The sequence below is a fragment of the Ixodes scapularis genome, unplaced genomic scaffold, assembly GCF_016920785.2.
Source record: "Ixodes scapularis isolate PalLabHiFi unplaced genomic scaffold, ASM1692078v2 PGA_scaffold13__105_contigs__length_92229423, whole genome shotgun sequence".
Lineage (NCBI taxonomy): Eukaryota > Metazoa > Arthropoda > Arachnida > Ixodida > Ixodidae > Ixodes > Ixodes scapularis.
Genome location: NW_024609839.1, coordinates 16,060,505 through 16,085,074, shown reverse-complemented (window position 1 = coordinate 16,085,074; position 24,570 = coordinate 16,060,505). Strand labels below are relative to the sequence as shown.

Below are 24,570 nucleotides of genomic sequence, written 5' to 3'. Positions count from 1 at the left end.
GTAGGTCTGGGTGAGTCGTTTCCTTCTGGCGCCGGTTGCGCCGAGCATCGAGAGTTGGTAAGCGTTCCTCTATTTTCGCGACTCGTTCCTCCATCTGAGCATTGAATAGTTGTTGTTGAGCCGCTGTCTGTTGTATAGCTGTGAGTTGCTGATTAAGAGAAACCTGTAGGGATGCATGAAGAGACTGGATGGGCCTTGCTACAATCTCCTCGATCTGCTGGGAAGTGGTATGTTGGGCGTGTGGGAGCCCCGGCAGTGTGTTGGGCTGCGCGGGTGCTCGCTGCGGTGTGGAATTAGGGGAATCTGTGGGCTCTGGCTTCTCTGCCCGTTTGCGCTTCTCGGGGGGTGGGTTTTGTGTGTTCTGTGCCGGAATGTCTCTAGTTCTTCCGAGTAATTTATCTCTGAGTGCTGCGAGCTCTGCGTGGACTTGAGTGATTTCTGCCCTCAGTGTAGCGTTTTCTTCTTTGAGACACGCAATAGATGCGTCTTCTTGGGCTAGCTCCGCGCTGACTTTCGAGGTCGGTGGGGGACGAGCTTCGGGAGAGAACCTGCGCCCAGCTCACCTGCTGTGTGGCCTGCGCTGCTCCCTGGCCTCGCCTCCTGGCACTCGCGGAGCGACCTCGGCCTGGGGTCCTGGAACGTGAGGGCTCCCGGTTCCGCGACGGAGTCCGACGCCTGGAACCGGGACGGTGTGTGGAAGCGCTCCTTCCTCGGACACCTCCACGCTGCGTGGGGGACCGGGACTGGCGGGACGCTGAGCGCCGTCCATTAGATCCCGGGGATGGGGAGCTGACGTGCCTGGGGGACTGCGGGGGGTTCCCCAGGTGCTTCTGCGGTTTCCGGCGGTTGACGGGCGAGAGGAACCTTTTAGGGCAGGGTTTGGTTGCCGTCGGGTGATCTCTGCCGCACAAAGAGCATTGGGGGTGGCAGTCATGTTGCTCCGTCGTTAGCGGCGCGCCGCACTCTCTGCACTTGGGCGTGACCGGGGGGCGCGGGCAGACATCCGCTCTGTGGCCGATCTCGTGGCAGGTTCGGCAGTGGGGCACGGTCCGCTTGTAGAGGTAGCACCGTATCAGAATTCCGGAAAGTTCAATGCAGTATGGTACTTGGTTTCCCAAGAATGTGATCACCATGGTTGTTGTGTTGCCCAGTCTTCGACAGGTGAGGGCTTCGTAGCCGGGAGCTGCGATACGCTGGAGCATCATGTCGGGCGATGTTATAAATCAACCCTTTACACGAGTTATCGGGGGCTACATCGTACGATGCGATATCGTATGTGGTTTTATCAATTGTAAGTTTCTGCACTTTGCTGAGTGCCGAGGCCGTAGCTTGGAAGGGGGTGCTCAGAACAAGAATGTTTTGGTCTGCGTCGAGGCGTACTTTGAATTCGGTGGCGCCGATTTGTAGCTGCGCCGCAAAAGCGATGGCGTCCACTAACTTCCCCGGGGTCACCTCGTTGAGCTGCAGGCCGTTCCGTGGACGAATCGCCAACTTGAAGTCGTCGGCGGGAAGTGGGGGTAATCGGGGCTTGCGCACCTTCGGCCGGCTTTCGTGGAGAGCGGGCTTCAGTGGCGGTAGAGGTAGCGGCGGCGTGGTCGAACGTGGCTGCTGCCCGCGGCGGCGGGCACGCTTCGTAACGGTGATCCAAGGTTCAGTATTTTCGTCGTTCTCCTCCTCGGCCGGAGAAGCACATTGCGTTTGGCGGGTTTCCATGTCTTCGTCCCCCCAGGCCCCGGTGGACGACAGGTGGGCTGCGTCGGCGACGGCGCTGAGCGGCGCGTCCGCCATCGGTGGCGGCGAGGTGGCCGGAGCCTTGGCCTCGCCGCTAGCGTGGTAGGCTTAGCGGGGCGATCCCGCTTCGAAACTTGAAGTGGTCGTAAAATGCAAAATATCGCACCTACGGTCGCAAGTTTGGGATCGACGTGCTCGGGAAGTCTTGAGGCACACAATGGTAAAGTTTAACCAGGTCGCTGAGGTAAATTTTCGCTGGAGGTAGGTCGTCTGTGCGGGGCAGATCGGAGGTGTGACTGGAGCGCTGGGGCGCCGCCTGGTGTTCCTCAGAAGCAGGAGCAGCCGAATCGTCCAACTCCATGGACAAGTCCGCACCTTGAGTCGCGTCGCTGGTATTAGCCAGTGTTTTTGTCCGACTTGGATCACGGGGAGCCAGGCCCTGGACACGAGCAGCCTAAGAGGCAGTGGAGGTGCTGGGCAGAGCGTCTTTAAACTCTACCCGCTCCGGCCCTTTGGGTACCGGGAGAGCAGCACGAGAGTTGTAGGAGGCCCTCTCCATTGAGTTGGGGTGAGAGCGTCGCTCCTTCTCACTGGGGGAAGGTGTCGAAGTAAGGACTGGCAATGGCGTTGCCTGCCTGTCCTGAGACTTGAGGGAAGGGGCCCGAGTGGCGACTTCATCGGCTTAAGGCGGGACCTGGGTGGCCTTAGATTCCGTTCGCGGTGGAGGGCCCCTGCGCACCGCGTCGGAGTACGTACCTTTCGAAATAAAGGAGAATCTTTGCTTTGACTCTGGATACAGTATGTTTTCTTTGGTTCCTAGGGCAAGGATTTCCTCTAAAGCGCAGCTCTTTAGCGCCCTTTCTCGGCTTGAGTGGCGTCGCCGTCGCCGTCGGCGTAACCGTGAGGTGTGAGGTCACGTGATCCGGCTGATGTCACGTGACCCCCGTGAGGTCACGTGACACCGGTGACGTCACGTGACCCACGTGAGGTCACGTGACAAAGGTCAGGTCACGTGACCCCGGTGACGTCACATGACCCCTGGGAAGTCACGCGACGTCACGAGGGTCACGTGACCTCAGGTGAGGAGGGGTGTACCCTCCCCTCAGCACCCTTCCTTCCTCCTCCTCAAGAGCTGCGCTCTAATTCTGCGGTACAGGGAGTTGTAAACGGCTTTCATTTTTTCTCGTCGCCACAAGGGGAAAGAGCCAGAGTAGGCAGGGTGAGGACCTTGCAGTTGGCGAAGGAAATGGCACCTTCACAGGTGTCGGCTAGATGGTCGTGGCTGCCTCGCTTTGCGCGCGTCTCTTTCCATCAACAGCTGCGCAATCCGTGGCAAAAGCTCTGGCGACGGAAGCACCGCTGGGGGTTGGGGACATAAGGGCGGATGCGGTAGTTAATGTATCCTGCCGTGATGGTTTCTGGCAGTGTGTGTCACTGAATTGTAAGGATCACGTGTTTGGAAGGGATTTTCTCAAAAGTTTTACGGAATATACTGCGCTCAACGGCAACAACGCCAACACCTTAAAGTCCCTCGAGGAGTTTTTTTTCATTATTGTGCAAGAAGTCGTCCTCGGAGAAGACTCCAGGGACGGTGTTGAGCGTGCGGTGCGAGCTAACCGACACGTTTATATCAATAAAACTCGTCAGTTTCAGGATCGCTTCACTTTTTTTTTTTGGTGGTTACCTCCCCTAAGAGGTCACCCGAGTGGTTCTCTTTAACCTCCTAGGAGAACCCGACAAGGTTTTTCAGTACCTGTGCAACAACAAAAGCTACGCTACTCACCGAGCACCTAGCACCTAGAGTGCAGATGCCCCCTGTGGGGCTCGGGGTCCGTGGATACAGCACTGTCCAAACACCTGCTTTCCGTGGTACCCCTGCAAGCCTTTGAGGTCAGGGCATGGTGGAAGAAATACATTAGGTGATGACTCTGGTCGCTCTCTCCGCGGGGAGCGCGTGACCAGATCGTGTTCGGAGCTAGCCTCGAACCAGAAGTAGTTAGTTCCGCGCTGCCGCGGAGTGCGCTGAGGTATGAAGTCCCTTCTTGGCGGCAACAGTGTCGGCGGCGTAGCGTGCTCGCCTTTTTTGGGGTGTGGTTGTTTGGTTGTGGTGGGGGGTCAGTGGCTGGTCTCGTGTTTTGTTTTAGTGCTGTATCGATCAGAGGTGGCACCATCGTGCACGAAGGTGAGGCTTAACCCGAAGGAGAAGAAGAAGGAAGCGAACACATATTTGCGGACTCTGTCTATTTAGGGACGGCGTGATGGCGGTGAGGTAACAGAAAAAGCGGTGAGCGAGGGAATGCTGAACCATCGCTGGGAGAAGCAACCGGAGCGGTCGGTTTGGGAGGAATCCCATACTTGGACGGCCATCTATACCTGTGCGAGTGAAGAGCACTCTGTGCGCCGAACATAATATGGCCGCCGCGTCGGACAGCGTGTCGTACATAAATGTTTCTTTCACCGTGGGTCAGGGTCAGGTCAGCGATTTGATTATCAGTTGTGGACGACAAATTCGATGGTGCGTGTTCGAATCAACAGTGAAAAAGTTTGATTGTATACATGAAAGCGTGGAGTCATCGCATTATTATAGCATCTCCGTGAATATTGACAACCTGACATTATTCTCATTTCCGTTGGTTAAATCAGAATTTATCCCAGTTTGGCTAATCTTGGAAAGCCTGCCATGAAATGATTCAATCCCGCCGTTGCAGGAACAACTGCCCGGAAGCGAAGTCCGCCCGAGAGAGGACAGCGCTACTCGGCTGGTTTTGAATTATAGCCCGGGGTAAACTTCATTCGAAGGCCGAGAAAAATGAAACGAACGGCCTCCGTAAATTCTGGTTTATAGAGGAAATAAGATCGATATCAGACTGTCAACTTCGACGGTCTTGATTTAAAAATGCAGTTACCCCAAGCTGCCGCCGTGCTTTTTAGACATGAACAAACATGTTGGTTGCAGTTGATAATCTTTGTGGTGACGTCACACGTGTGAACCATAATCGCCTTCACGCCCTTTTTTGTGCTGTCTTGCTAGGTACCTAAGAAGAGGTAGGGATTTTTCGCTCCTTCAATAAAAAGCGTCACAAAATTAAACCAATGTGTGAGTTTGCAAAACTCACACATTTTTTTTAATTTTGTCATAGCCCAAAGAATCTTTGTTTGACGAGTTTAGCAACTCAGGGGTCAATAATATTTCTACGCGTTCGCCGAGGTGCACGTGGACACTACGGTGGCTAAATAAAAATAATAATGCATTTATATTTCCATCAGTCCATGAAAGATAGGCGGTGAGAAAAAGCCGTGAATCATAACTTAAATAGCACAAATCGTGCATTGGGATGACCTGAAAGCGCAGCAGAAAAACACGGCGAGAGAAATGGCGGTAGAAGCAAGAAACCTTCTTAAAAAAACGATGATGACATCAAGGAACAAGTTTGCCTGACAAACAGTCAACTCGCTGAACGCCAGCTGAAAAGTTGGTGGTAGAATTTTTATTATCGGTTTTAAAATGTGTCGCGGTTTCCCATTAGTGTAATTCTTTGGCAGTGCTCATATTTATTCTGCTTAAATTCACACCGGTCATTTAGTCCGGTTCCATTTTTGGCCGGAGTCACATTTTAAGATAAAGTGGAGTGTAACAGAGGTCCTGCAAAGATCCTTGGCGTGAAAACAAGGATGGTAGAAGTACGGAAGGACAGAAGCCTCAACATATCAGTAAGTTTTTGGTACCAAGAGACAGATGGCAAGCGGCACTTGTTGGTATAAAAAAAAAATATTAAAGCAGCATGGACGAAGACACATAAATAATAGCAGAAATTAATCGTGAACGAATTCAAGTATGAAAAAAGATGGCGGACTCCTTAAAATGTTGAAGAAGACGTTATGTAGCATAGCGCCATCTACTTCCATCACTAAAGCTGCAGCCACACTGCTAATAAACCATACAAAAGACATTCTGCAAACGCTGTATGAGGCGAGTTTCTTCCTTGAATGGACGGTCGCATTGGTCATGCAAAAACTGTCAGCAGACATGTAAAAGCATGTTAAAGGCTGCTTCGAACATGCTTGAGGCCCAGCTACTTCTGTTATTATGTCTCCAGCGAACACCCTGTATTTTGTATGATGTATGAGTAGGGGGACTGCGACTTATTTTAAATATTTTTTTTTTCAAATGAAGTAAAAACAATAGAGATCTTTTGAGTCCACGACGCATCTCTTGGTAATGGGAGGCTCTCAACAAAAAGCCGAAATGGCCCTAAAAATCACGGCCTTTCCACGCGCACGTTTCGACTACGACCTAGCTCGTTCGCACGTCACGACAGGTGTCGGGATTGTCATCCATTAAAAGGCGTCGCGGCAGAACCGTGGAAAATGCGTCCATTTACCGAATCAACAACGCGGCACTGTGCGTCGGCAAAAACCTCACTGCCGAGGCGCGCAGTCTCCCAGTAATGATTGCTAGAGTCCACGCTAAAAAGGAAGCACTAGCCCTTAATGTATTACCTTTTACCATAGGGATGTTGCGTCATATTCTAATGGTTCCCATATCAGTGCCCCAACATCGGGCAAATGACTACGATCTAGAAAATGTAAGCCCCAATTTTTTTATACCAAACAACAAGCACTGATCTATAAATCGATATTCGTAACGGAGCTGAAATGGGATACATTATTTTGCTTGGTTGTTTTTCCGAGCCACGACTGGGATTTGAAAATCTCTTATGATGCCATTTTTTAGTCTTAATGGCTTAGTTCACAGTGGGTAAACAAACAACGCACTGCTAATGAAATGCGAAGGAGAGAGCGCGTTGGCTTGGATACATGCGGTTCTTCCTATAGACTTTTTTTTCGCGTAATCTGTCAGCAGTACGAGAATTACTTTCCATAAACACGGTGCATTTTTATTGGTCGCTGACACAGGGTGCACCAGCGATGATAAGAGAGAAAAGGTTTAAAGACTAATACCGAGCGTAAACTAGTTAAAATGTTTTTTTTTCTTTTGCCGTGTTTAATATTTAAAATGCATGGCCGTCAGGCAAGTATTGCGTTGACGTAGGGTACAAAATTCATTTCACGAAGCTTCAGCACACTCGCGGGAAGTAGTTTGGTGAATGCAAGAAGTTACAGCTCGAGCGTGATTACAATGCTCCTGTGCTTCACGCCTTTCACAGTGATCCGCAGTCGGATGTCTATCCTAGACTTTCAATCTGAAGTACGGAGGGGGGGGGGGGGGGGGTTGTTCAAATTTTAAGCAGCTCTCGGAGGGATGTATCTTAGAACCCCTCCCATCCACTGCGTCTGAAGCTTTGCGCTATTGACGTGTCCGCGTGCATGGAGGAGCTGCCAACGCACGAAGCTGCCACGCGGAGGCACGGGGTTCAAACCCCGGTCCGGCCCAGTTCTTTCCTTTTAACGACCTTTGCTTTTCTGGAAAGTACCAGGACATCCTCGTCGGTTACTGCAACCTCCGGGTAGGAACCCTCGGGAACACGGACCGTGTATATGAGCTTGTAGCATGCAGCACCAGATCATTCTTTCGCTAGCGCACGATCCCTGTGCCTCGCCAACATCATCGCCCGCGACACACAATACTGTACCTTTATTGTCGCACCCATAAGCCGCAATAAACATTCAGTTTTTTTCTGTTTCTCATCGTTTTTTTACTTGACACCCGTGGCAATATCGATCGCATCCGCAAGCGTGGCAGAAATAGGTAACGGTGCTGTCCTCCCGTTAATATTGTGTTCATGCGCAGGTCGCAGAACGCGGCATACGCGGCGCTCACTGCATGTGCTGCAGTCTTCACAATGCCTTTGAATAGGAAGGCGTCGACAAAAGAGGATATGGTAAAGCAGAAGGGGCGACGTTCTGTGTATGATTGTGTGTGAAGTGCCGAAAAGACGACGGAGAAGAAAGAACGTCGTTGTTTTATTTGTGGAAGGAATAGAGAAGCCAACCTCTGTACAAGGCGGGCAATGACACTGCATTTAGGCATAACACGCAGCGAAGCACTGCGGAAGCACAGCCACGTTTTTTTCCTCACGTTGTAGCCGGAATAGAAGAGTGGAATAAAAACAAACTACGTGCATATTGAAGGCCAAGGAAGAGAGAAAAAAAAAAAGAAACGATAAAGGTTGGGTTGGTAGAGCGGCAAAGTAATCTAATCAAGATTGATGACATAGTAGCCAGAACCATTAAGATTGGAAAATACCGTTCGTAGTATTTTGTCGAAACGCGTGATTGTCCTGTGATAGAAAAAAAAAAGTATAACCAGGAAGCCTCAATTTCCCAAGGGACGCGACACAATGGTTCTAGTCCTCGGGCATTACGTTTACAGTCGGTAGGAAAAAAAGGAATAGGAGAAAGGAATTCCCATTCCTGTACATCATTAAAAACAAATGAAATAAATGTTTTTTTTTCTTTGTTTGGGGCTTCAAGAACTGCCCTTCATTTTATATTTATATCCAACCTCCAGTACAACCGCATGTTTTTGAACAGGTGCTGCATTTGATCAAAGGATATGCCGCATTTGTTGAACTTCACACCCTGTCCATAGATTCCACGTGATGCGTATTCCGCATCTAAAAATAATTCTACCTTAAAAAAAAGCCTGCTTCATTAATGAACAAATAAGTTAATATTTTACAAAATTCAGTATTAACATAGTATGTCAACCACCAAATCAATAAATATTTGGAATAATGAACGATCCTGAAAAATAAGTCCGCGTCCGTAAATAAGCCGCCGCCTGTGAACTTTCAACCAAGAAGCGTGACTAGTACAATGACTATAATACGCAAAATGCTGTACTTTTTATACTAGCCCTGTCATCCATCATGGAGCCAATTGTCAACCACGATCTACCGGATTTCTACACTGGCACAAACTATCATTGAGTCTCTACCGACATTTGAGCGTAGCTGAGCTTGCCGATCTCAATTGAACTTATTTAACTTAGCTGAAGTTACTGACGGCTTACGGAACATAAGGCAAGTAGAGCTCCGAGCATTTGATCGCTCATCGGCCGATGGCATCGCCACATGGGTAGACAAACGCCGACAATCAAACCGCGAAGCCGGAGGAAGAACATAATAGGCCGCGACCTGCGTTTATTAAAAAGAAGCTGAAGGGGTTCTTGAAAAAAAAAATAGTAGATTTGAATTCTAGAGAATGTTTGTCTCGGTAATTCGATTATCACATTCGTTTTCCCCGAAGATGCAACTAAACGCGAGAAAACACAAAAAAACCTCGGACGGGTCGTTACGTCATAACGGGATCTTTGGGCCGGCAAGCACGTGTCGCTCGTGTTGGCAGCGCGTTCAATTGCAAGCTTGCCAGGTATATTCCCGCGCACTGACACCAGTGGTGACGTATTCTTTTAAGAGCGCAGCTCTTAGAAACCCGTTTCCGGCTTGAGCGGCGTCGGCGTCGCCGTCGCCGTCGGCGTAACCGCGAGGTCACGTGACCCCCCCGAGGTCACGTGACCCCCTGAAGTCACGTGACCCCCTTAAGGTCACGTGACCCCCTGAAGTCACGTGACCCCCTTTAGGTCACGTGACCCCATGAGGTCACGTGACCCCATGAGGTCACGTGACCCCTTAGGTCACGTGACCCCTTGAGGTCACGTGACCTCAAGGAGTCACGTACCCCTCAGTAAGCTTCCATCTTCCTCCTCAAGAGGTGCGCTCTGACGGGCTTTACAGGGAATTGTAAACGGCTTTCATTGTTTACCTTTTTTATAAATAGAGAGAATGCGCGTGCCTAGCTTTGATAGGCGCTGAAAATACTCGAACGGAGGTTCTGAAATCTCTAGATATGACGTCACGCTCCGTGAAAAAGGGCTTCGGTGGCACTTCGAATATGATTTCCTGCAAGCTGACGTATTTTTTTGTGAGAGTCTCGCTCTATAATGATCGCCGACCGATCGGTATGTGCTTTCTTTGTCTCCCAGGGAGTTACGCAACACAACGAGAAGACAGTGCATGGGTTTACTGCACTTCCCGGTTGCCCGTCCTCGAGAGCCGGCAGTCCGGGTCTGCCGACCCTGGCTGTCGCCCGTTGATCAGAGCTTGCAGTCGGAGTCCGTGTACAGGCCTGTGGATTGTCCTTCCCACGCCAGCGCTACGTAGGCTAGCTGTCCCAGGCTATCACAGCCGTAGCCTCATTGCTGAACCGCTCCGGGATCGTCGTGGCCCAGGCGGAATGGGCAGTGCTCCCCGTTCTGTCCAGTCCTAATCAGAACCTCGCTGGTGGACTGCTCCGGGGATCGCCATGGGCCAGAACAGCCAGTCCGGGTTCATTGTTCCTGCCCTGCCCCCAGCCTCGCGCAGCAAGCTCTGTCTGGCGCCAGCTCGTGACTGCTTGGCCAACTGCCTGTCACGTGCACTCCGCCCCGTCTTCTTGCGCCCTTGTCTCCCATAAACCTCTGTGCACATCGGTGGAGTTTACAAAGCTATAGAAAGTGCCATAAGCTCTTCTGCGGTAAAAAAGGTGTTTCGATACATGGACGACTCCTTAGTCGTGTATAAATGCGCTGAAGTAACTGTCACTTGGATGAAGGTTTTGCAAGATTTTAGTAAGTGTGACGGAGGAATATGTTTCATGTTGCAGGAACCAAAATAAGGTGTGCTTCAAATTATGGTCCTGTCAGTAGGCCGAGGGGAAGATACACTTGTGTTGGTCTTATAAACCAGTTCCAAGAAGCCCATTCTGGACTACCGGCTTCGTATTAAAGACTTAGAGATTAAAGGCTTCGTATTACTAAGACTTCGTATTAAAAATTTGTGAACAGAGGTATTGCTGTAGCTTCTCGTTCTTTAGCTCTTGAGACGTCGAGCGCCCACTCGATGATCGACACTTTTCGAGAGCAAGCAGAGGGACTAATGACGTCATGGTTTCTAGTGACCCTTTTGACGGATGTAGCAAGTTCCCTTTTTAAAAAAAATCTAAAGATGGGGAGAGTTTCAAAGAATGATTGACAAAAAAACGAATTGTCATCGTTTCATACCTTCATCGCATCTGTCATAACCTGAAACAAGTAGGAGGGAGGTACGGGTTGCCGTTGCTGTTCCCGGTACCACAAATATTGAAATAAGTGGGTTCTATTCCTGGAAAACGTTTTAAGTGGGCCCAGCTGGCAAGTGTCTGAATGGCATGCTTACAGAGCATTTTTATTCACTGGGGGCCACTGCTGTGGGGCACTTGGCAACACAGTGCAATATGTACGAGCGTGTGCCCGATTCCGCTAATTTTGTCCTCTCGGCCAAACACAAGAAAAAAAAAAGATTATAGAAACGTTTGTGTTTCCTGTTGGGGGGGCCTATGCGACTGGGCTGCGTTGGTGGCTGTCAGGTAAAGGGGTTTGCTTTTTGCAAGCTAATATGTATAACGTTGTTTGAAATCTTTAGCTCTGAAACTAGTGTGGTCCTTGAAGGTGAGTAAGTGATTGTTAATGTTTTCTGTTTTGGCTACGCTGTTTTCTATGTCTTTTTCACTAATAAGACTTTAGTTAGGAGTGCAATGCCGTCCTGCCGTGTATGTTTCTTTCCCGCGTCTTTGTCATTTGAGCTGTTTTCGTTATGTATATCAGAGAACAGCACGCCGATACTCTATACTTCGTCTCTCTAAAATTGTGCAGTACAGCCAAACCTACAGGGAAAGAGCGTATGCCAACCCGTTCAAGAGAAAGGAAGGGAGGAACGGGAGAGAAGGGTTGGGATTCCTCCGTAGCATTGGCAGTCTCTCTCCCCTGTAGCTTTGGCTATATTGCACAGTTTTAATAAAATGGAGTATAATCGTAAAGGCGTGTTCACATCGGCGATGTGAAGCACTCGCTCAATGCGACTCCACTGCATCGCCATAATATCAGATGATCACACTGACTCGCGCGATGAATGACGTGCTTCTCAAAAACCCTCGCTCCGAACGTCGCTGAATTGCTCAGCCGCTCCGCGACTAGGTGGCATCACAAAAAAATTCGGGTCAGCTAGCGACTGCTCTAAACCCGTCGCTTTTTTTCCGCCATGGTCGCTTTCAGCGATAAACGTTATCGCGCAAGTGCTTCAGATCGCCGGTGTGATCGTGTCACAAACCATTTAGTTGCTCTAGATGCCATATCTGAATGTGCAGTTCACAGAAAATCCCAGAAATAGCGCACAACCATGGGTAAATAAGACTGGCAATCTTGATGATGATGTAAGATGCCCGTTGCAAATGCACCGCGTTAGCTCGCCGTCAGCTCGCGCTCAGCAGCCATGAAGGCGGTTTGCGCTATCAAAAGCTTCGCTGTGGTCGACCTGTTACGATTGGGAATACAATCCCAATGACGACAAGAGAATGATGAATTATAAAAGCTGGCTCACACATCTACGTTACTTGCCTTCGCATGCATCCGAAACGACAATAACGACAGTCACCGTGACAAGTCTTCACAGTACACTGCATGGCAAGTGATGCAAGGAGTACCTTCGCGAAGCAACCGATGAGGGACGGTTGTTGACGCGTTTTGGTAGTTACGGTTGTTTCGGATGCATGTGAAGGCAACCAAAGGAAATGTATAAATTAGCCTTAATTTTGTTTGACGAGATATAAGGTATTACAGAGGGCGTGCTCCAAAATTTGCTCGATCCGACTCCAGAGTTAAGGTTTGGCACCGTGGCGTTTCAAAACTTACTCGCGCTTTCTCAATGACTTGACTTTAGAACTCGTTTTTAATTACTCACGCTACGCTCTCCTGTCGGTGGGTAACGTGAGTAAAGACATCACGTGATCTGTTCGTCGTGTGCTCGTCGTGTGCTTTCTGTGCTCACAGCCGTCGAAGCTCGTCTGCTTCGTTGGCTAAGGTGGCAGACGTTCCAAATGACAGCGAACGAGGTGCAACCATTCATATATGGTTATTGTGATCTGTTGTTTTCAACCCAGGAATTGACCATGTTCAAGCTGGTTGGTTTGACAAGTTATGAAATCTTGTGCACAGCAAGGACGAGGACAAAAGGAAGAACGGGACACAACAGGGTGCAACTCCCAACTGATTTTTATTGAATACGTGTTCCGGTATTTGTAGTCTGAAGCATCGTCACAAAAAAAGGACTAAAAGAAAAACATCACACAGCATGATTGAGAAAAAAAAAAACACTATCTCGTACTCAGGAAAACCAGTTCCTTTTCCGATAACGCAATTGAAGGCATAGCAGCTTCATTTTCAGACAACGTTTATTGAGAACAAGAAAAAAAACTGCCTCGATTAAGAAAGCGTGGTGATGCGGTCACTGCCTCGGTGGGGCATCTTTCTTGAATGGAGTATGTATGGGTGACGAAGTGAGGGATATGAACGGGGGGAGGGGGGGGCGTTCAGGACTGTGGTGACTCTAAAATGATTTGCTTAGTCCTCCACTGGAAATGAATTCCAACAGAGAGATCAGAATTCTTGTGTAGCGTTCTGTGTCGCCAGTGGGGTGGGTCCATTCCCGAATGCTGCTTGGCACTTCATCTGGAGGGAGTGTTGTTCAGACTGGCGAGTCTCTCGGAGAGCTTCGCATTCCCAAAGCAAGTGCTGAACTTTCGGAAGCTTGTCGGGGTGTTTACATCTGTGGCATCGCGGGTCTGTTGGATCAAAGTGCGGGTCCGTCTTTCTTTTGCGGTTCAGCTCGAAGATGTACGTCTGGTGGGGTGTGATTGCTCCTCCAGTACGCACTCTTCTGAGTAGAACGGTCTGGTGCCGTTTGAATATATTTTCAGAGATCTGGTACGCTTCTGACGTTCAGGTGTTCTGAATCTGTTTCCGAACCCGGGTTCGAATCTTGCGTATTTCTTCCTTGGAGTCGTATGCATCCTCGACGGGCTCCATCCCTGGTATCAGGTTTCTTTCGGTCTTAGCGTGGCCATCTGGGAGTGCTGCTGTCTGTAGTTCCTCTCTGGCAGCTCGATGGGCTGCCTCGTTACCGTGTATTCCAGCGTGTCCGGGTACCTACCGTACGCTACTTTTCGTACCGTGTTTACGATGTATCCGCAATGCCGATTGGAATATAGCCACGATTGTGGGGCTCGTCGTCGTGGTATGGTGTATGACGAGGCTTCTGATTGCCTCTTGCGAGTCAGTGTAGATGGTCAGGTGGTTGCAAGTGTGGTTGTCGCTGGCAGCTTGGTTCTCATACGTTTTTCAGTGCCAGGAGTATCGCTGCTTCTTCAGCGACTTGGGGCGATGTGAGTTTCGTGTAGACCTTACGAACCGTAAGTGGGGCGTCTTGTGCTTCGCGAACAAATACCACCGCCGCGGATGCTGCCGTTGCATTAGTTGCTGCGTTCACATAGACAACTTGGTGGTCTTCGTGGTTCAATTGTGGCACTTCTGCGAGGTGGAGTCGAGCAAGGTGGTCTCTGCGCATTTGATTTTAGAGCGCAGCTCTTAGGGGCCCGTTCCCGGCTTGAGCGGCGTCGGCGTCGGCGTCGGCGTAACCAAGGTCATCCCAAGGTAACGTGGCTCGCAAGGTCACGTGACCCTCAAGGTCACCCCAGGGTCACGTGACCCCCAGAGGTCATGTGACCCCTCCCCCACGGTCACGTGACACCCAAAGTCACGTGACCCCCGAGGTCACGTGACCCACAGAGGTCACGTGACCCCTCCCCCAGGGTCACGTGACACCCAAAGTCACGTGACACCCGAGGTCACGTGACACCCCCCCCCCCCCGAGGTCACGTGAGCCATCTCGCCGAGGTCATGTGACCTCCCCGATGACGTCATCGTCACTGATGACGTCACCGGCATCCGCATCGTCATCGTCATCATCACTGCTGACGTCATCAGCGACGTCACTGATGACCTCATCGGCATCCGCATCGTCATCGTCATCATCGCTAATGACGTTATTGGAGTCCGCATCGTCATCGTCACTGATGACGTCATCAGTGACGCCACTGATGACATCATCGGCATCGCCACGTCAACCCCCAAGGTCATGTGACCTCCCCCCAGTGCCCTTTCCTCCTCCTCCTCGAGAGCTGCGCTCTAATTCGGTGTTACAGGGAGTTGTAAACGGCTTTCACTTTTTTTAAGAGCGCAGCTCTTAGGGGCCCGTTCCCGGCTTGAGCGGCGTCGGTGTCGCCGTCGGCGTCGGCGTAACCAAGGTCATCCCAAGGTCACGCGGCCCCCCAAGGTCATCCCAAGGTCACGTGACCCCCAAGGTCACCTCAAAGTAACGTGACCCCTCCCCCAGGGTCACGTGACCCCAAGGTCACGTGAAACCCAAAGTCACGTGACCCCCCTGAAGTCACGTGACCCCCCGAGGTCACGTACCCCCCCCCCCCCCCCGAGGTCACGTGACCCCCCCCCCCCCCCCGAAGTCGCGTGACACCCCCAGGTCACGTGACCACCCCCAGGGTTACGTGACCCCCGCCGACGTCACGTGACCTCCCCGATGACGTCACCGGCATCCGCATCGTCATCGTCATCATCAGTGATGACGTCATCAGTGACGTCACTGATGACCTCACCGGCATCCGCATCGTCATCGTCATCATCACTGATGCCATCATCAGTGACATCACTGATGACGTCACTGACATCCACATCGTCATCGTCATCATCACAGATGACGTCATCAGTGACGTCACTGATGACGACACCGACATCCACATCGTCATCGTCATCATCACTGATGACGTCATCGGAGTCCGCATCGTCATCGTCACTGATGACGTCATCAGTGACGCCACTGATGACATCATCGGCAACGTCACGTGACCCCCCAAGCTCACGTGACCCCCCCAGGTCACTTCACCCCCAGCACCCTTCCCTCCTGCTCCTCAAGAGCTCCGCTCTAATTCGGTGTTACAGGGAGTTGTAAACGGCTTTCACTTTTTTTTCTGCGTTCATGTTCCTGGGTGGCGGCTTGGGTTGGGCAATGTTCATTAGTTCCCAAGGCGGTTTGGCTCGTGGCATAGGGTTCTTAGCCTGGATTTGATTGCCGAGGTATTTGGCTATTTCTCTGCCTTCTACCGTGAGCTCCACTCTTCCGACTTGCATTTCTTTTTGCTGCCTGAGAGAGTCTTGCAGGCTCGGTAGAAAAACACATTTCCTAAGTTCGGTTAGCCTAGTCGTTCTTGGTACGTCAAAAATGGCTCTTCGTGCCTCGTTGTAGAGGGTGCCAAACTTGTTGAAGTGTTCACTTCTGAGTTTGTAGAAACGGGCCGCGTACGTGACCTTAGCCATCAGCACTGCGGTCACCAGAGTCTTGGCCGAGTTTTCCCCTGCACCGCCAAGTCTTTTCGCGATGCGTCGGACGAGCTGCAGCCCCTGCCTCCATTTCTTTGCCGATTCCTTGACCCATTCCGTTGCCAATGAGTGTTTGTAGCAAAAGTTTATGCCGAGGATTTTGACAAAGGGCTCGCATTGTAATTCGTTCCCAGCAAAAGTAAGGCCGAGGTCTTTGTTTTCGTAGCCTTTTCCGAAGGTAGTACACTGAAACCTGTTTTGAACGAACCTGCGTACAGCGAAATATTGTTAGAACTCACGAAAAGTTTAAATAAAAAAGTGAAAGTCGTTCACAACTCCCTGTAACACCGAATTAGAGCGCAGCTCTTGAGGAGCAGGAGGGAAGGGTGCTGGGGGGTGAAGTGACCTGGGGGGGGTCACGTGACCTTGGGGGGTCACGTGACGTTGCCGATGATGTCATCAGTGACGTCACTGATGACGTCATACGTGATGATGACGATGACGATGTGGATGCCGGTGACGTCATCAGTGACGTCACTGATGACGTCATCAGTGATGATGACAATGACGATGCGGATGCCGGTGAAGTCATCAGTGACGTCACTGATGACGTCATCACTGGTGATGACGATGACGATGCGGATGCCGGTGACGTCATCGGGGAGTTCATGTGACCTCGGCGGGGGTCACGTAACCCTGGGGGTGGTCACGTGACCTGGGGGTGTCACGTGACTTCGGGGGGGCGGTACGTGACCTCGGGGGGTCACGTGACTTCAGGGGGGTCACGTCACCCTGGGGAAGGGGTCACGTGATCTTGGGGTGACCTTGGGGGTCACGTGACCTTGGGATGACCTTGGGGGGCCGCGTGACCTTGGGATGACCTTGGTTACGCCGACGCCGACGCCGACGGTGACGCCGACGCCGACGGCGACGCCAACGGCGACGCCGACGCCGCTCAAGCCGGGAACGGGCCCCTAAGAGCTGCGCTCTAAAAAAAGTGAAAGCCATTTACAACTCCCTGTAACACCGAATTAGAGAGCAGCTCTTGAGGAGGAGGAGGAAAGGGTACTGGGGGAGGTCACATGACCTTGGGGGCTCACGTGACGATGCCGATGATGTCATCAGTGACGTCACTGATGACGTCATCAGTGACGATGACGATGCGGACTCCAATGACATCATCAGCGATGATGACGATGACGATACAGATGTCGGTGACGTCATCAGTGACGTCACTGATGACGTTATCCGTGATGATGACGATGACGATGCGGATGCCGGTGACGTCATCCGTGATGATGACGATGACGATGCGGAAGCCGGTGACGTCATCAGTGACGCCACTGATGACGTCATCAGTGATGATGACAATGCGGATGCCGATGAGGTCATCAGTGACGTCACTGATGACGTCATCAGTGATGATGACGATGCGGATGCCGATGAGGTCATCAGTGACGATGACGTCATCAGGGAGGTCACATGACCTCGGCGAGGGGGTCACGTGACCGGGGGGGGGGTCATGTGACTTTGGGTGTCACGTGACCCTTGGGGAGCGGTCACGTGACTTCTGTGGTTCACGTGACCTCGAGGGGGGTCACGTGACTTTGGGTGTCACGTGACCCTGGGGGAGGGGTCACTTGACCTCTGGGGGTCACGTGACCCTGGGGTTACCATGAGGGTCACGTGACCTTGGGATGACCTTGGGAGGCCACGTGACCTTGGGATGACCTTGGTTACGCCGACGCCGACGCCGCTCAAGCCGGGAACGGGCCCCTAAGAGCCACTTTTTTTCTGCGTTCAGGCTCCTGGGTAGCGGCTTGGGTTGGGCAATGTTCATTAGTTCCCAAGGCGGTTTGGCTCATGGCATAGGGTTCCTAGCCTGGATTCGATTGCCGAGGTATTTGGCTATTTCTCTGCCTTCTACCGTGAGCTCCACTCTTCCGACTTGCATTTCTTTTTGCTGCCTGAGAGAGTCTTGCAGGCTCGGTAGAAAAACACATTTCCTAAGTTCGTTTAGCCTAGTCGTTCTTGGTACGTCAAAAATGGCTCTTCGTGCCTCGTTGTAGAGGGTGTCAAACTTGTTGAAGTGTTCACTTCTGAGTTTGTAGAAACGGTCCGCGTACGTGACCTTAGCCATCAGCACTGCGGTCACCAGAGTCTTGGCCGAGTTTTCCCCTGCACCGCCAAGTTTTTTAGCGATGCGTCGGAGGAGCTGCAGCTCCTGCCTCCATTTCTTTGCCGATTCCTTGACCCATTCCGTTGCCAATGAGCGTTTGTAGCAAAAGTTTATGCCGAGGATTTTGACAAAGGGCTCGCATTGTAATTCGTTCCCAGCAAAAGTAAGGCCGAGGTCTTTGTTTTAGTAGCCTTTTTCGAAGGTAGTACACTGAAACCCGTTTTGAACGAACCCGCGTACAGCGAAATATTGTTAGAACTCACGAAAAGTTTAAATAAAAAAGTGAAAGCCGTTTACAACTCCCTGTAACACCGAATTAGAGCGCAGCTCTTGAGGAGGAGGAGGGAAGGGTACTGGGGGGGGTCACGTGACCTTGGGGGGTCACGTGAACTGGGGCCACGTAACGATGACAATGCCGATGATGTCATCACTGACGTCACTGATGACGTCATCAGTGACGATGACGATGCGGATGCCGGTGACGACATCAGTGACGTCACTGATGACGTCATCAGTGATGATGACAATGACGATGCGGATGTCGGTAACGTCATGAGTGACGTCACTGATGACGTCATCAGTGATGATGACGTTGACGATGCGGACCGGAGACCTCATCAGTGACGATGACGATGCGGATGCCGGTAACGTCATCAGTGACGTCACTGATGACGTCATCAGTGATGATGACGATGACGATGCGGATGCCGGTGACGTCATCGGGGGGTCACGTGACCTCGTGGGGTCACGTGACCTCATGGGAGTCACGCGACTGCGGGGGTCACGTGACCTCGGGGGGTCGCGCCCCCCCCCCCCCCCCCCCCGAGGTCACGTGACCCCGGGGGAGGCTCGCGCGGTGCATTATGAGACATTTCCCATAATGCACCGCGCGGTTACGCCGAAGCCGACGGCGACGCCGACGCCGACGCCGACGCCGCTCAACCCGGAAACGGGCGCCTGAGAGCTGCGCTCTAAAATGCATGTAAAAGTACGGTTTATAACGAACAACATATTGGCTATATCGAATTTTTTTCCCCGGGAAGGCTTCCAAAAGCGAGCGAAAAATCGTCTTCTAGCCTGTGCCTTCCCCCAGGAAAGAATTAGGAAAAAAAGAAAATTCCAAAAGCTCAAGTTGCAAACAAAATTGAGCGAAGAGAAGCGAGAGAATGGGAGAAACCTAAAAAATACCCTACACACTCGCACAGAAAAAAAATTCACGCCAAAGTGTTCGTTTACGAAGAGAAGTGATTCAGAAAAAGAGATTTGCTAAAAAAATACTCTGCTCGCATGCAAAAAAAAAATTCTAGCGCGGGGTTACAAAGGGGAAGTCAAGAGATGAGAAAAAAAAGAGAAGCTCTAGCCTTACAACGAACTCATCGTGAAAGTTCGTTGTAAATGTTTTCGTAGTGTTAGCTACACTGACCGAGGTCGAGCAGTTTCGCGTGGCCCTCATAATGAGCCGTGCTCATTATGCGAGCCGTGCTCATTATGCGGAGCGTGGGGCGCCGATCTCCCGTCGTGTTCGTATCGGGAGTTGTTTCGTTGCAGCGAGACCCGGCATGGTGCAGTTTGCCATTCTTGTAGTGAACGTCCTGCCAACTGCACTCTTCCGACGCGTCTTGTGTCGCGTCGAGGTAGCTGCTTACCACATCTGAGGATTCAGCACCTGCGCTATCCTACGACTGCGGTTCGTCCTCTGTTTCCATCAAGTCGGCTGCCAGGTATTCGGACATGTCCGTCAAATTCGTGCCTGTGCTCGCGCTGGGTCTACGAGGGCGTTTCAAATCCGAGTAAGGCAGTGCTAAAGCACTAGCAGCCGATTTGCAGCGGGCGGCAGCGCGGCTCGGCGGTCTCGTTGGTTGCGTGGACGGCGGCTGCATTGACGCGGCCATGTCGGGGCCGACTCTCTGGTCGGCATGGTGATTCGTATCGTTAAAAGTCACCGGTATTCGTGCGGGTTAGCCACGGGCTGGGCTTCAGCGGTCGCGAACGTTTGCTTGGGTTGGGGTGGCTGTGGCTCTCCCATGACGGCGAGCCCGCACGCCGTTAGGCCTAGCTCCTTGAGCTTAGCTTCTGCTTCTCCAGTTTCGGCAATAAACGTTTATAAAACCAAAAGTACTCACTCGCTGGGCGAGCGTCTCTCTGGGCTACCTCGGAACCAAATCCGTGCCCAATTCGGATCAAAAATTACTGGAAAGGCATAGCAACACACGTCTCTTCTAGATAATCAATGTTTTCGGCTTCTACGATTTCGCGTGTTAACGTTGACTTGCATTTTCCATTTTTTACGCATCTATCAAACAGTGGGGTACAGCCGCATGTTCTGGAATGCAAGTGCAGAAAGCCACCGGTTTTTTTTTGCAACTTGTTACTGTACTCGTGGAGCCGATATTTTAGGCAGCGCCCCGTCTGCCCGACGTAGTGTCTGTCACAGGAGAACGGAATGCGATAAACCATACCATCTGTACAGTCAACAAAGTTAGATCTATGCTTCATTTGGACTCTCCAAATCTACGGTATGCAGGGTAGTGCACCGAGTTGGTCTAGTTGTTTTGACCCGCGGCCCAATCTTCGCCTTGTGGCCGTCGGAGGAAGAGGCAATGCATATTATTTACGGCTTCAAGGTGAACGCAGGCTTTTCTGGAGTCCTGGGGAGCAATCGATGGAAGTCACATTGTTTGCACGGGGCTTCAGGGCAAGGACGTCCAGCCGTACATCAATTGACGGGGGTCGCCATCAATGCTTCTTCAAGCCATCTGTGACCTCGGGGCGAGGTTTCTTCACTGCAACGCAGGAGGCCCCGGGATTGTGCACGACGCACGGATGTACAGGCGTCCGAGCTGCTACCGATCTTGACTGCGGTCCACTTCCCCCTCGACGGCCACTTGCTCGGAGATGGTGCGTACCCGCTGCGGAAAAGCCTCCTTGTCCCCTACAGAAACAAAGGCTGACTGATTGAGCAGCACAGAAAGTATAACACGAAGCGCGCAACAACGCGAGTGGCTATTGTGCGGGCCTTTGGGATTCTCAAGGGCCGGTTCCGACGTCTTAGGTACATTGAAGCCCTACGCCTAGAACGTATCGTAAAGACGATTGTGAAGGCCTGTGTCATGCACAACGCGTGCGTGGAGTGGCGGGACATCTACTACGGTTTCTTAATCACAAAGGACGACGGACCCGCAGATGACGGAACGGACAGCGACTCCAACGAGTTTGATGCGTCCTCCTCGGACGAAGAGGGCGCACCTACGGCGAGTCGCGACAAGGCTGGGGGCAAGGCAAAGAAAGACTTTATCATGCACAGCCTGTGGAGCCCCAGTATATTTGCATAGCTTATGTATATTCACAAGAAAAGAAGACCAACCTATTTTTTATTCTTTGAATATTCATCAATTTACTGTTTATAATTAACTAGTTGGAACTTCGACATTTCTTTGTGATCCTGTGGCAACGCGAAAATGTTAATCATTGTGGTTTACACTTTACCCCAAAATTGGTTAATTACAATTAATACAGGGCATAAAAAGTATAATTTCTTGCTCATGTGCATGACTGTCACATAATAAACAAATCTTTTTCTAGAAACCGACATTAATATCATTCTTCTGCGACGAGGTGTATTTCTCCTTATTTTACGGCCTTTAGCATTCGTCACATTTTGTGCCTTTTTTTCATCTACCTCGTTTGCCATGGAAGCTGAGTTCTGAAAATGATAACATTTTTGACGATATTTTTTTCTTGTAAGGCACACACACACACGAACACAAAAAAAAAAACCCAAAAAACTTGTAGTTGAACTCACATTTACAGCTCCTTGCTCGCGTCAGTTACATTCAAGATTACGAAGTTTCAAACATTATGGCTCTGATTCTTCCGCTCTGGCTTTCTCTGCTTTCTTCAGTTCAATAAAATCTTTAAAACAATGAAAGACGTTTATAACACCCTGTAACAGCAAATTAGATCGCAGCTCTTGAGGAGGAGGTGGGAAGGGTATTGGAGGGAGGGTACACGCCTTCTACCTCCTCCTTACCTCCTCGTTCTCCCTGCTACTCCTCCCCTCCACCTCCTCTTCCACCTCCTCGTCCCCCTACTCCCTTCATCCCCTCCACCTCCCTCCTCTCCTCCCCTCTTCTCTTCCCGCCTCCTCCCCTCCCCCTTCTCCTCGCTCCCCTCCTGCTCCTCGTCCTCTTCCTCCTATCCTCCCCTCCCCTCTTCCTCCCATCCCCTTCGTCCACCTCTTCTTTCCTCCACCTCCCCGCGCGGTGCCTCATGGGAAATGTCCCATAATGCACTGCGCGGGACCCTCGTGATATCCCACTTGACGTCACCAGTGACGTCGCGAGGGTCCCTCGCGGTGCATTATGAAACATTTCCCATAATGCAACGCGCGGTTACGCCGACGGCGTCGCTCAAACTGGGAACGGGCGCCTAAAAGCTGCGCTCTAAAACAATTAAAATTCTCGAGGGCCTTGACTTTTCTTTCTTCTAAGACCAATTTTTTTTTTTAGAGCAATTTTTGTGCCTCCGGGAGTTTGGACTTTCTCTTGCTTCCTCGGCTGCAGTCCGCCTTCGGCTCCTCTCCGGTTTCACAGACACTCGGACCAGCTGAGGTGCTCGCAACAGCCAGGGGAATCACCTCCGCCTTTCGTGCGATTTCATTCATTTCCTCGAAGAATGAAAAATCCTTCCTGCGAGATTAAAACGGCGTTGAAAGATATAATCAAAACCTGTCTCAATAAATATCAAAATAAAGACTCGAAATGCGTACCTGTCATTGCCACTCTTGGCGTTGTGGTCGTTAACCCGTTTAAACACATTTTTCGAGTTTTTTTTCTTCTATTTATTGTGACACTACTCCTCAGTGACAAGGTACCCCATTTTATTGAGAGTCTCTGCCACTCTCAAATAAATTGCCACAAATGCTCTAGTGCATTTAGTTTTTTTGACCGTATTGTCGAAATGAACGCTCCCCGAAATATTAATTGCCGTACTTGGCGTCTGAATGGAGCCCCATGTAACGGCGCCCGAGGCATCAAGTAACCATCTCAGGTCCTTCCGAAGTGATGGGATGAGGCAAAATTTATATTTCGCCTCTCTGTATTGAAAGCAAGCTCACCAAACTTGCGAGTTCCTTATGAGTGGCAAAACGTTTGACTTTTGATAGCATCTCTCATCTTTGGACATGACCGTGCGAAACGTTACGCGCAGGAGGCGTCTAGTCCCAGGTAAGCAAATACAGCATTTCCTTCTCCTCGTGTAAAACATAAATAAAAATAATAATGCGTGTTGAAAAAAAAATGAAGAAAAAAAGAATAGGAAATTGGGACTACGGAGTTGTGGCATGTGAGTATGCATTGGGACACTGGATGAACGTAAATACACAGGACCGGAGATTATACTCTCTAGACCCCCAACGAGCCTTTCGCGTTCCATGCGGAGTTTCAAGACGACTGGAAACAACTCTGCACCGACTGCGACTGGGTGTAGCATATACACCGCAGTTCCTCTGTCGAATCGGCCAGAACATCTGCGGGAATTGCACCAGCTGTGAGGTGGAGGGGTCAATGGAGCATATCTTATGCCAGTGTGTTGAGTTCGAGGAAGAACGCCAAACGCTTTAAAAAACATTACAAAAAATAGATTCGCGTCCGTTTAGCGCTTTCAAAGTGCTTGGCAGCTGGGACACAACCGAACAGTTTATGAAGGCCACCGAGGCTCTAACACGATTTCTGAGAAACACAGGACTTTCGGACAGACTCTAAATGACTGAGTATTTTATATGAGACTGTTTACATAATTCACTTGATCATAATCATCTTCACTGACAATTTTCACCTCATATGCCTACCCCACTGCTATGTCTTTCCTTCCCCCTCTCCCTATCCCCGGTGCAGAGGAGCAAACTAGAACTGACGATCGGGTTAAAATCTCTGCCTTTCCTTCATAAAGCACTACTACTACTACAGCGATAACACAAAATACCTGACAATATATCGTTTAACCCTTCCAAGAGCGTCCTGGAGACAGGATTACTTTTTTCTCCATCGTGGCACAGCCTTCGATCAAGGCCAGTACGGCTAGCCGTCTCCAGCACACGTACACCTCCTTTCTTGGCGTAAATGTTTTTAGAGGTGACTCCAGCGGCTCCACTTGTTCACCTTTATTTTGGGCTGTATACTGACAGCAAAACTCCTTTCAGTTAGACATCAAACATTTGTTTTTATTAGTTTGCTCGATCCCTATAATTATACTCTAGGTGTCTTACAAATGTACGTTCCACGCACCATAATTTGCATCCCTTACGTTTTCTGAAAATTTAGACTCATCGTCTACATCATGTAGCGTTATTCAGTGATATATGTAACTTCATTACCTTAGTTCTGACGCAAAAAAAAAAAATCACTGAGAGAACTTTCAAACTGGACAGCATTTTCTTAGGGCGGGAGAGGAGGTG

The 24,570-nt window shown here is 50.6% G+C and overlaps 1 pseudogene; it reads right to left on the bottom strand.

Moving 5' to 3' along the window:
- The window catches only part of LOC121835514, a 144,045-nt pseudogene that overhangs the window by 6,500 nt on the left and 112,975 nt on the right, over nt 1-24,570 (bottom strand).